Source organism: Tenrec ecaudatus, chromosome 12 (genome assembly GCF_050624435.1).
Source record: "Tenrec ecaudatus isolate mTenEca1 chromosome 12, mTenEca1.hap1, whole genome shotgun sequence".
NCBI lineage: Eukaryota > Metazoa > Chordata > Mammalia > Afrosoricida > Tenrecidae > Tenrec > Tenrec ecaudatus.
The window spans coordinates 51,182,723-51,196,419 of record NC_134541.1 but is presented as its reverse complement, the minus strand read 5'-3'; the positions used below and the strand labels follow the sequence as shown (position 1 = coordinate 51,196,419).

General features: G+C 43.5%; 1 protein-coding gene across 1 annotated transcript in view; it reads right to left on the bottom strand.

The window, feature by feature from the left end:
- The window catches only part of RIN2 (Ras and Rab interactor 2), a 189,684-nt gene extending 178,801 nt beyond the window's left edge, over positions 1-10,883 (bottom strand). Inside the window, exon 1 of the mRNA XM_075564038.1 lies at positions 10,756-10,883. The gene's annotated coding sequence lies outside the window, so the exon portion shown is untranslated. The remainder of the gene's footprint in view (positions 1-10,755) is intronic.
- Positions 10,884-13,697: the final 2,814 nt, after the last annotated feature.

Below are 13,697 nucleotides of genomic sequence, written 5' to 3'. Positions count from 1 at the left end.
TACACTATATACTGAGACTAATGTTTGACTAGCTGAAGTTAGCTAAGAACCATGTCTAACTAACTTACGTATAGATTCTCTTAAAGATAGGTTTAGGAAGAGAATTTTTTCATAACCTGTAACAGTTTAAATTAAGGGTTTTCAAGTGCAAACTCAATACATGCATATTTATAATTATCCTCTGCTAGGCTAGAAAGTCCTCAAGGGCAGGAAGCATACCTTCTGCAACAGGAAAGCTGGTAACCAGGAAACACATGTGAATACATGCTGGGAATTTGAATTACTTTCGTTGGTTTATTAGAAGAAAAAAGATAAAAAATCATCTACATGGTCTTTCCAAATGAGTGTCTGTTGTTGTGTGCAGTCGAGATGATTTGGATTCATAGTGACCCTACATGACAGCGTGGATGTGCTTGCTCAACTATACCTTTCATGGGAGTAGTCACTTGTGAGCTCCACCAGCCACCCTGTCTTTGTTAGCTTACGCAGTGCATCACCTCACTGCCTGCAATCGATGCAGACTCACAGTGACTCTATAGGCCAGCTTAGGACCACCCCTTTGAGTTTCAGAGGCTGTAAATCTTTATTGGAATAGAAAGCCCCTTTCCCAAGGTGTGGCTGGTAGTATCGAACTGCCAACTTTGTGTTTAGCAGCCCAAGGCATAACCACTACTCCACCGGAGCTCCTTAAACTCTTTGCCAACGAGAATTCTGAATCATGGTGACCCATGGGTTTCAGACATTGTAACTCTTAACAGGGGTTGAAAACTCCAAGTGGCTGGAAGTTTGAACTGCGTACTTAGCAGTTAGCAACCCGAAAAACAGGCACTGTACCACCAGGGTTCTGTACCTATTAGTGTCTTGTTAAGTGTCATCAGATCCATTATGTATTTATGTATTATTGACAGCATTAGCCAAATATAATTCCAAATAAATCCCATGGAGTAAAATAAAATAGTAAGAATAGCGAGTGGGATTGCCAAAAGATGTCGGGAGGGAGAAAATAGAGTGGGGACATGGCCCTGCCAAATGTAGCATCTATTCCAAAGCTGGAGGAAGATTTATAATACATAAAGCTGAGCCTGTGGGTAAACTACTGGGGGAAATGATTTACATTCTTATTTCATGAATCACATGCCCAAACTGACCACAAATGAATTTCAGCATTAATGTGCAAAACTGAAATCATGAAAATTAGAAGAATATATAAATATCTATTTGTTTAATAAAGGACATGGAAAGGTTTTTTTGTAGGCATGGAAGCAATTAATGAAATTTTTAAAAAAGAACAAACATTTATACTACACTGTACTACACACTTTCAAAAATACAGTACAATTTGTACTACACTAAAAAACGAAGACTTTTGTATGAGAGAAGTCATGAGCATTGAGGGTTCACGCAAGAAAGAACTGGACCGTGTGAGTGCCTGTCAGGTGCCATCTCAGGTTTGCTTGCACCACAGGTGGAAGTCAGCAAAGACCTGCCGAGTTCTGTAGAGAGGTAGTTTTTCGTGTCAGGCTGTTGCAAGTGTGGGATCTTGGCTGACTTTAGGGGAACTCAACTCAATGGCTCGTCTGCAATATGAATCATGCAGGGGCCAGTCAGGAAAGATAACAGCCTCATTTCATGTGTAAAAAATACTTTTGTAATCACACCATAGTTAAAACGGAATCTGGTATTAGTTATTGATGGGGAGAGGGGAATCTATGTTGACTTCTTCAAAACAGGAGAAAACGTGCTTTATGAAGGCAAGACAAAAAGTGGAACCCACCTGTAATGCAAGGAACTTTAAGACTGAAACTACAAAGTGTTTGAAGAAGCACAAGACAGCTACACCAACAGTACTGAGCTATCAGCATGCGGACTAGCATTGACTTACTACTTCAATGCCCACTTGCTATATTAAGATATATATTATTCTGGCACATTTGGAGCTCACATTGTCAGTGAATATTACTGCAAGTTTTGCCTGACCTTCAACTCTCACTGTTTGTTAACTAAAGTCCAGTCATGGAAGGATTTATTCTGTACAAGTCAATAATCCATATATTGCTATTTGGAGGTAGCCTATGCATATTTAATCTCCCCTTCTCAATAGTGTTTTAAAATTACTATCATGGTCTAAATCAATGAAACTATAAACAGAAAAACCTTATGCTCCAGGGAGATGATCAATAAGATTCTCTACTATAAAATGACAAAGGTGTCTCTAAGAAGAACCAGCGGCAGATAGAAAACATAGGTTCAGAAATGGATCTTGGGCTTGCACTAAATTTAGCTCCAATCTAAGAACAGTTAGTTCTTATGACACAGCCCCGCTCGGTACCTCCCTCATTAAGGAAACACAGAAGGTCTGGGTACTATAGCAAAGTGTGATGCAGAAATTAGATGGTGCTCTGCTATCAGGAAAAAAATAGAGTCTGGGGTCTTAAAGGTTTGTTTTTAAAAAAAACAGTCATCTAAGTGAGATGTCAACTAAGCTCACATGTAAGAAGCACACCGACATCCATGATCCAAGGACCATAAATTATGTAATCCAAATTCAAAGAAGGGAGTATTATCAAAGCTAAATTGTGAGATTCTGGTTCACAGAAGACCACAGATGACAGTAGAAACCCAAAATATATTTGCAGAATCCACCCAGGGAATAAGCCTCCAGTGATTTCCCTCTCACCATAATTGAGGGATGGGAATATTGTAGAGGTGACTATAGTAAATTAAAATGATAAACCTGATCTGAATGCTGAAAACCTTGTCATTTGATCTCCCCTTTCATATACTTTGTGCTTGATCTGGTTTTTAATATTTTCTGTGTGTTTTTTCATATCGGGGTTTATCTCTGCTGTATTTTGTCATTGTTGGTAGCCTTCTTGACTCATTATTATGTATTTTTCTAAATTTTTCAGTATATGAAACCCAGGATGGATGAATCTATATAGCCAATAACTATAATAGGGGTTCCTTTGGAGTACAGCAGGGAGGGGGTGGGAGAGGGGCTGATACCAAGAAATACAAGGAGGAAAAAAATGTTTTGAAACTGATGGTGGTACTGATTGCACGACACTGCCTGATAAGATTGAATATTAAATGGTATGATGTCTGGATTAGGTCTAAAATTGATTTGAAAGAAATTACTATTGCTATACAAGATCTCAGAACCCTTTAAAAAAACAAAATTATCGAAATGGGAAACGAGTCCTAGATAAATTACCTATGTAGGTCCATCCACTTCTAAAGACAGTGCTTCCATTTCTCTAGCAACCCTTTCCCTAACAATCCTGCATGCTGCCCCGACACTGGAGCAAACAGCAGTCTGCCACCTGAGAGGGAGTCTAATCATGTTTCTGTGAAATATTCTTTATTTTGGGGAAAGAAATGAAGGGACAAGATAAGGGTTATAGGGCTGGTGAGGTAAGGTTTTCCAACAAAATTCTTTGCATCCTCAAAGAATAAGCAGGTACATGGTCGTGATGGAAAAAGTTTTCCTCCGCACAACTTTCCTGGCCTTGTTCTAATCAACGTAGTTTTTAATTTTCTTAAAACATCATAAGAAACCCCTGTGATCCCGTATCCTTAGATAAAATCTATTAAAATTACCCCCGGGCAAGCCCAGTCACCATAATCCTCCGAGATGACTTTTCTGCTTTGAATTTAATTGACCCAGCAGATTCTCTGAAAGAAGTTACTGCATCATATTGGTAAATCCAAGATTCATCTCTGATTACAATTCACTTAACTAAATTGCCTTCATTAACTTTGATCTTACTAAAGCTTGCTGAAGCCAAAATGCTCACTTAAAATTGAAAATGCTGAACCAAGTAAAATTCCAAAGTCAGCAGATGGTTATTCTATGGTCATCTTCAGCCAGTTTTTGGACTTTAGGCACAGTTTCTTTATTCACTGAGGTTCATCTTAGGCCAACGATCTCAACCTGTGGATGACAACCCCTTCAGGGATTGAATGACCCTTTCACAGGGGTTGACCGATTCATAACAGTAGCAAAATAACAATGATGAAGGAGCAATGAAAATGTTTTTCTGGTTGGGGGTCACCACAACATGAGGAACTGTACTAAAGGGTTGCGACATTAGGAAGGTGAGAACCACTGTTGTAGGCTCATCTTTGAAGTCTTCCCTATCTTCCTTAAAATGCGTGGTCCATCTAAACCTGTTATTTTATATGAGGCAGCATTTCTGTAAACTTACTGCATACCTTCAGTAATTCACGAAGATGTCCTCCTGAGTTGGTTTTTTCCATCAATACAAGCTCTAACCTCAAAAATCACTTTTCCATGGCACAAAAAGCATCTCTTTTCTTAAAGACAAGTGTACTACTTAAAGAACTTGTTTGCAGCCATGTACTGGTGACAGAGACATATTTAAACAACTGCTTGGAATATACCTGGGCATGTATAAACTAGAATCCCAGCAGCACAACTTTTTGTGTTAGCCTCACATAAAAAGCTAATAAAGTTTATCGATCCAGCTTATCTATTTAAACTAGCAAACTTCCCTCTTAGGAGAAAAGATGTGATACTCTGCTTCCATAAATATTACAGCCTTGGACTCTCTGTGGGTTTCAGTGGACAACTCTAATCTGTCCTATAAGATCATTATGACTAGGAAAACTGCAGGAGAAAAACGGGGCTTTCCACTCCCATGAAGAGTTAGTTTCAGAGACTCACATAGGCAGTTCTACCCTGCCCTGTATGGTCCCTATGAGTCAGCATTGACTTGATGCCAGTGGAAATGATATCCCAGAGGGATTATTGATTCTGTTCTCTACCATAAAATGGCAACGATGTCTTTAAGGTGAGCCAGAGACATACACAGACTATAGATGCATGAATGGATTTTGAGTTTGCACTTAATTCTGGCCCCAATCTAAGAACAATTAGTTCTTATGACATGGCCATAGTTGATGCTAATTCTCATGAAAAGATCACCTAAGATATGGGTGCTATAGCAGAGTGCGAGGAAGAAACTAGATGGTGCTCAGCTATCAAAAAGAATAGTATCTGGTGCCTTAAAGGCTTGTTTCCAAACAAGCAGCCATCTTAGTGTGGTGTCAACTAAGTCCACGTGGAAGAAGCACACCAGCTTGTGTGATCCAAGGATTGTAAACAATATAATACAAATCTAAAGAAGGGACAGGTATCAGTGCTTAAATTGTGAACACCTGGATTGCAAAAGGCTACGGATGCCAGTGGAAGCCCAGAATCCATGTGCAGGGCCCACACATCGATTAAGCCTCTGTGCATCCCCTCCAATCATAGTTAAACGACGTGAATAGTCCTGTAATAAGACAGAGAGCCTTGCAAATCGGTGATGGCAGATGGAGTTAGGTCAAAGTATGACTGCTCTCCCTTCTGACCCTGCTTAAAGCTGTTTCAGCTTAAAAACAAAAACCAAAAAAGTGAAAGAGAAATATGTGTGGATCGAGCCCATGGTGAATCCCCTCTGACCAGGGACCAGGGGTGAGTAGATTTGCTAACATGCAGATTGCATTGGGGAGTGGATTACTGCAGATACACTTAGGCTAAAACCTACCACCCTATCATCTGATTTCCCTTATGATCCATTTGAATTTGTTCTTGTTTATAATATTTTCTGATTTCTTGTTGATTGAAGCTTTTATCTGTTTTACTTTGTTATTGTTGTCATTAGTTTTTCAAATGTTTTTCTGTATATGAGATCCAGGATAAGGAAATCTATAGAGACAGTAACTGGATGAATAGTTCCTTAAAGGTCTGGCAGAGGAGGCTGGGAAAATGGGGAGCTAATTAATAATGATGAGTACCAAAAAGAAGAGAATGTCCTACAACTGATCATGATGATTGCACAGATCTTCTTGATGTGGCTGGCCTATTGAAATGTATGATATGTGATCCATCTGGGGATATACACCAATATAACTGTTATAAACTGTGAAGCATATGCCAGTAAAACTGTTACAAAGAAAAGAGTTACAAATTCAGAAACTCACAGGGGTAGTTCTGCCCTGTCCTCTAGGACTGCTATGATTCAGCATCAACCTGATGGCACTGACTTTGGGGGTTTTGGGTTCTCCTAGTCTAGCAAACAAAATTATATATTAAAACCCTACTGTGCTTTTAATCTACTCAAGTGAAATTAAAATTTGATACAAACTGTAATAATACAAGTCCTTCTACCAACTCTGATTTAAAGAGTGACTCAAATTTTGAGAATTTCAGGCTAGGTGGGGGACTATATGTTAAAACTCCTGCTTACTATCACCTAACCAGATGTCATGACTAAACAAAAATGGCTTTATTAGTTTTTTTTACACAATCTCAGTGCTTTGACATCTATCATAATCAGATCAAAGTAACCTATACGACATGACTTCTATATTTGGCTAGATGTCATGGGCAAATAAAAATGAGATCTAAACTCACACCACTAAGCATAAAAGCTCCTGAACTGTTTTCTAGTTTGGACACCATGAAACTCGGTAACAGGACCCTCATAGATACCTTTTTGTAACCTTTAAAAAGTATTTAATTGTGCTTTTTAGAAGGAAGTTTGCATAATAAGGTCCCCGTTCAACAATTTTTGCAATATTTAAAAACCAGTTTAACCTTATAAACTTTCCTACAACAAACTGTGTCAGGGTTCAACAATTTTGGTGGTCGTTCCAAATTAGTAACAATGCGTCAGGTAACCGAAGTTTCTTGAGCAAGATAAGAGATATTTCCTATACGATGTCCATATTTTTTTTTTGTCAAAAATAGAAAGAAAATCTGAATTAATTTTCTTAACAGTCCTCAAAAAATGTTTAGTTCTTATTTAGACTGTTTAGACTTTTCAGTAAATCATTAGCACATTAAGACAGTTAGTTTGTCTACTAAAAAAGTACTATCAAACCATTCATTTATTCACCACATGATAATGCTAGTCTTGAGTGTATGTGTGCGCGCGCACATGCACGCGTGTTTGTACTAACTGGAGTGGTTCTATTCACACTCTCAGCTTCCACTCCAAAACCCTCAAAAGGGACATTAAAATTATGTAACAGTCGACATCAACTAAGCCCTGACCAATCAGAACAGACACTGGCCATAAACTACCGGTTGGCTCGCTCTCTTGTTGTCTCTCTGTCTCTCTCTCTCTCTCTCCCTCACTTCCAAGATGACAAAGAAAAGGCGTAAAAATGGTGGTGCTAGGAAGGGCCACGTGTAGCCTATTCACTGCACAAACTCCTCCCGCTGCACGCCCAAAGACAAGGCCATTAAGATGGGACTAAGAAACATAGTGGAGGCCGCAACAGAGACTGAAACGAGTGTCTTCGACACATATGTGCTTCCCAAGCTGTACATGAAGCTACGTTATTGAGTGAGCTGTGCCATTCACAGCGCGGTGCTCAGGAACCGGTCACAGGAAGCTCAGAAGGTTCAAGTGCCCCCAACCTGACTGAGGCCGGCAGGTGCTGCCCACGACCTCCTCACAGCTTTCCCGGAGTGCAGGCTCTCCAGGTGCCTCTGTCTTTTTTCTGGCTTTGCTGTCCACGTTCCCTGCACCTAGCTGTTGGCTTCCAGGGCTGTGTGAGCCTCTTTTTCAGGAGCCCTTGGACTTACTTTGGGGACCTTCTTTATCCCCCTGTTTCTGCCCCTTTGCATTCCTGTGGTTCCTAATGACTGCGGATGCTTACTGCAAGTTTCTGTCTAAATAACACACGGGACTAGCAAAGGCAACAAGTTAAACACCACCCTCAGCCTTCCCTTCACGTGCTGGTCCTTGGATACACACGAGCACGCAGACATGGTGTACACACGCAGTCCTGAAGGTCATGGCCTTACTTGTGAAACGTGTCACTGTGTGAGTTGTGCCATTTACAGTACCTAAGATGTGAATGCAGTGCCAGTGCATGGGGTGGGGAGGTGTGAGAAACATTCTGTGAGCAGGGATGCTGCTGCCCAGAGCCACACTGGCGCCTGAGCACACAGAAAATTGTGTACTATAAACAGTTCTATCTACAGAATATATATATATATAGAGAGAGAGAGATGTGTAACTTACTGCCATCGATTATATTGACTGTAGAACCCTCACCTTTAGTCAATGTATCGTTTCCATCATCTAAAACCTAAATTTATTGACCCATAAGCAGTAACTTCCTCCCTTTTCCACTCCCTTCTGCCCCTGATAAACTTTGGTCTCCGTTTAAAAAAAAAGAGAGATAATAGAATTCTTCTATGAACTTGTTGAAGCCCCCCATTTCTGGATCAAGTAAAAAGATAGTAAAGGCTCTACACTCAAAAGGTATGATTATCCATACACATAAAGCCAGCATTTCATGATTGGCTTGCATGCCATTGTCAGCCCACACAAACCCACAGGCCACAAGACAGGGAGGACCCACTGCACATGGACACCAAATCAAAAACCTGTCTTATTTTAAAATAATGATATTTTGTTCACCATTTTAAAAAATGCATTTGTTTCTATTGTTAAAAGTACTTTATTATAAGCAATACAATTAAAATATGGGCAGAGAACATGAGCATGCAGTTTACTAAAGAAGATATGCAGGGGGCTAACAAACGTATAAAGACACATGATCATCAGCCATTCAAAAGATGCAAATCAAGACAAAAACGAGGCACCACCTCATCCCAGTATTAATAGCAAAGTTTTTAAAAGGATAGCACCACGTGCTGCTAGGGGTATGGAGAAACTGTAGCCCTCATCCACTATTGTGAGACTAGAAAATGGCGAGACTCCTGTGAAAACCAGTTTGGTAATTGCTAAAATAAAACATAAATAAATAAAGGGAACAGAATTTACTAGGCACAATAGCAAAGAGATGGAAGCCACCTAAATGTCCATCATGGGCAGAATGGTTAAATAAGCGCTGGCACATCGTACACACAATGGAATACTACACAGGGTTAATCAATGACAATGCAAATGCACGACTCCTCACAGCATGGATGAACCTAGGTATTGACAGAGGATAGTCACATATGTAAATTTACTTTTGCTGAAAATATATCCAGGAATGTGGTCGAGCATGCAGGGACCACTTCTTAGATACAACCAAACACCTTGAAGGGATAAGTAACTGAGCCTGCGGAATCAGGATCTAAGTCTTGGGGAACACCAAGGTCAGCTGACATATTTCAGGAAAACATCCTAATTTGGCAAGTAGCAACCGCGCTAGTAAACAGCCATCAAATGTGCAGCTCTTGATCCCTCTCAGTCCAAAGGAAAGAAGAGTGACGGAAATTTAAAGACACACATCCAATGGCTTAATGGACCATACAAACATCGTCTCCAAAACCCTGAAATCAGAAGAATTGGATGGTACATGGTTATCGCTACCAATTTTTCTGAAGAGAATCACATTAGAAGGTCCTGGATAGAGTGGGACAGAAATGTGGAACAAAACTCAAAATCGTAAGAGGACCCAAGCTTACAGGTTGGATGGAGGCTTTGGCCCAGGACTATGGCCCTTCCCCTTCAGGTGTAGAAGAGAACTCGCTCACTGTGTTCAAATCATCAGCCACTTAAGATCAATTAATCAGCGAACTAAGGATGAGGCTCAGAGAAAGTGGAAAAGGAGGAATGTTACAAAGGAGCACAGGGAGGAAATGGGATGACTGCAAATGTATTAAGGGGATTGTAATGGATGAGCTGATCTGCTCTCAAAACCTTCACTTAATTCACAATAAAGGTATTTTTATAACAAAGTATGTTTTTTTTACAAAGCATGTTTTTAAAAGCACTTTATTAACATAGTACTTATCTCTATTACTGAATGGCTCCAAGTGTTTATTTCAGCCTCAATATTTACAAAGTCCGGCTGCTCGCAGTCTTTGTTGCTGACTACAGAATGGTATTAAGAAACCTCAGTGCAAAGCAGCGGTTCTACAGAACTAGGAAAGCCCCTAAGGGCTGGCGCGCGCTGACAGGAGAGATGCCTCTCAGCCCTGGAGCTGGTCATTCCTGCATTTGTCGCGTACGTCCCTTAAACTTTAAAGCAGAACTCACGCACGTCCTGTTGAGCCTCGGACCGAGGGTCGTGCGCCCCCAGCCTGGAGGGGGCCAAGCCAAGGCCAAGTGTTGAGACCGGGTCGAGAGGGGGTGGAGCAGCAAAGTGGGGCAGCGGTCTCGGTCCCTTCCCGGCAGCGAACTGGGGCCCCTCCTCCGCTGGCAGCGCAGCAATCAATCACTCCAGGAACCCCTCCTGCCCACGTCCAACCCTGCCCCTTGCCCAACTCTCCCAGCATCCCACTGCGAGCCTGGGAGCCTGCCTGCGCTGGTGCTCTCCGCCTGGCAGGTTGTGTGCACTTGACCCTGGGGGTGTCTCCACAAACTCCCGGGCCGCCCCAGCCACCACCAGCCTCCCCTCTGGCTTACGCTGCCAAACTCAGTAGGGGAGCCCCTTGGCGCCCGCGCCCTCGGGCTGCACCTCTCCTCCCCCGAGCAGCGCACAGATCCGCGGCGACCCCTCCAGGGCCAGCAGCCTCCCCCGCCCCCCGGCCCCAGAGCAGGATGGCCACCCACCCCCTCCCACCCCTGCGCCCCCACTCCCTGGGCCGCCCTTCCCCCACCCATGCCCTAAGCCTGCCCCTTGGAAGCTCGCCCCTTCTCTCCAGGTCACCCGCGACCCGGGGAGAGCGAGGGGAGGCCAGGACGCCGTCAACTCGGCGGCGCCCCTCCACTGCCCAGGTCCCCCCTGCTCGGGGCGGGGGCCGAGGGTGCAGTGCGCGCCGCGCCAGCTCCTCACCTCGTGCGCGCCCTCCGGGAAGGTGGACTGCGGGGATCGGGCGGCCCGGCTGGGCAGGAGGAAGGGGAGGAAGAGGAGGTGGCGGGGACATGGAGACGAGGAGGAGCAAGCTTTGTTGTTGGCCTCGGGCCCGCCCCCCGCCTCGTGCCGGCCCTCAGCCCGCCCAGCTCCGGGCGCGGGCGCGGGCGGGGGGACGCGGCGGCGGGAGCGAGGTGAGCAGACGGCGCCTGCGCGAGGCGCCCGGGCTCCGCTGACCGCCGGCCCCGCGCTGACCCCATTCCCAGGACCCGGGCCGCGAGCCGGAGCCGCGGGTTTATCCAGCACGGGAGGCAACGAGGGCCCGGCCTGCCCTCTCCTCGCCCTTCCCACGGGAAGACCGAAGCTTTCTTCTTGGAGAGTCCTCTCCCTCCCCTTCTTTGCAGTTCCTCCAGATCGAACGATAGATTTTAACCTTGGAAAAGCGGGGCACCATTGATAAAACGCCTATCCTGGCGAAATAGCCACCTGGCAGCCGAAAACCGGATACCCTGGCTTGTCGTGCATTCTTTCCAAACATCGGGACTTTTTTAAAACGCCGCAGGACGCGGGGAAAAATTATTCAAAAGCGGGATGTCTGGTCACCTTTAAGATTCAAACCCAAACGCCCGGTTGGCACCCACCCAGTGGCTACGCTCGGGAGGCCAGCGTGGGTGCGGGCCCTTTGCCTTGCCTCCTTCTAGCTAGACAGGGGCCTGGCTGTCTGGGTGTGTGCCAGGGTGCAGTGGGCTACCCGCCGTGCCCAAGGAGGCGAATAAGATTTGAGAGAGACCCTTTGGTCCTGAATGGTATTTTTGCTCTATGGACTTACATATGAACAATTCATAGTCCACTCCACCATCAGTCCCTAGACTGGTTTCAGCTGCTGATTTGAGCTTCTTCATGGTATCTTCCCACAGATGTAAGTCAATTTGCTTTCTGTGGATTCCATCTGGAGAAGTCCACGTGTCTAATCACCTTTTGTGTTGGTGAAAAATGGTATTACTCTTGCAAATTGTATCATATGATCTCTGGCTTCCTTACTATAGTGGAGACAATATTTTCCAACAACTGTTTGGTTTTCAACTTTCACATTCCATTTGCCAATAATTATCAATTATTGATCAATTTCCAACTGAAGATGGTAGAATTCTTCAATTTCTGCATCATTAACTTTAGTGATTGGTGTATAAATTTAAATGCTGGTTGTATTGACTGGATTTCCTTGTATGCAGATAGATGTTCAGACCTATCAGACAACATTGTACTTCCAAAAAAAAAAAAGTTGAAATGAAGCTGTTGCTCCAACAGCCCCAGGATCTCTACATCCTCGTAGATTTTAATTCCCTAGTTGTTCTCCTGTCTATAGCCTTGTTTTCTCACCTCTCCCTTCACCTGCCTTATCCTCCCCACAAGGCCCTCCAGAACAGTCAGTCCCTCTGCTTTCTCCTGGGGCTTGCTTCTCATTCCTATCTTATATAGGTAGGCAAACTAACAATAATGGAGACAAAACAAAAAGAAAATAAAAGATTGAATAAAGAGAGAGAGAGAAAAAACCACTTAGCAACCCTCTTCTCCACACACACACCCCCAAAAAATCACACATGATTCCAGGTCTGTCTGCTGACCTTTATGATTATCTCCCCACTAGTCCTGGGGGGTTCTGGGAACTGCCCCCTCCTAGCCTGAAGTCTATTTTGGGGGGCCTCAGGGGCTTTGTGACTTTATATCCATTGCTGATCTATTATGGTATCTTCTTGGTTTGCTCTACTATTGGGGGGTTCAGAATGGACTCACTCCCTGCCATGTGTCCCCAATATTGCCCTCTGTGTCAGCAGTCTCCAGCGAGGGGACATCGTGTCTTGAGCTGTTGTCAGCCCTACAGTCTTCTCTGTTCCTAAACAGCTCCACACAGGGATGTCGTCCTCAGCACTTGGTGTTCCAACATGGAGTCTAGATCCTCTCCCTTTTTCCTTCTTGGTTTACTTCCACATGGGTGTGGCAAGCTGGCTCTCCTCTGTAGCACATAGTTCTAGGGAGGGGTCAGTTTGTCTCTGGGGCGAGCCCTGTAGCCCACTCTGACAAACCTCATTTGTGGTGATGGCTGATATAAGAGGACAGCAGGCAGCCGTAACATTTTGTTTCCTGCTCAAGAAAAGGCAGAAGAAACTGTTGTGATATTGAACACAGCTTACAAGGACAATACTATGAGGAAAACTCAAGTGTCTGAGGGGTTTTCTCATTTAAAAAAAGGTGAAATGTCGATTGATGACAAACTTCGTTCTGACATCCGTCAACTTCCCAAAGGAATGAAGGAGTCAAAGAACATGTCGATTCATAGTGCATTTGGAGTTCATCATGCCACCAGGTCATATTGTTAATCAAGCTTTCTATTTAGAGGTTCTAAAAAGACTGTGTGACCGTGTGTGACTGAAAAGGCCTGATTTGTGGGAAACAGGGATTGGTTTTGCCACCATGACAATGCACCTGCTCACACAGCCATCTCAGTGATAGTTTGTGGTTAAAAAAAAAAAGCATGCTTCTCTTATCCCACATACCTTACTCACCTGACCTCGCTCTGTGAGAATTCTTTTTTTTTCTGCAAATGAAGAGGGAGGGAGCATTCAAACTGATCATGCTTAAACAACTCATTTTAAGGGCAATTTAACCATGGGAGTTGGGTGGAATGCTCTAAAATAGATGTGGTACTGAATATACCCCTTGATATGATTCAATTGTATCATATGTAAGTTATATGCTAATAAAACTTGGTAAAAAACGCAAAAATAAATAGATGTATTAATTAATTAAAATGCAGGCACAATGATTGGGGGGGGGGGAATTTAGCAATGACCCAATGCACAAGGGGCTAATTACTTAAATCATTAGAATTCTGCAACACCTTAATAAAAAAGCTAATATGAATG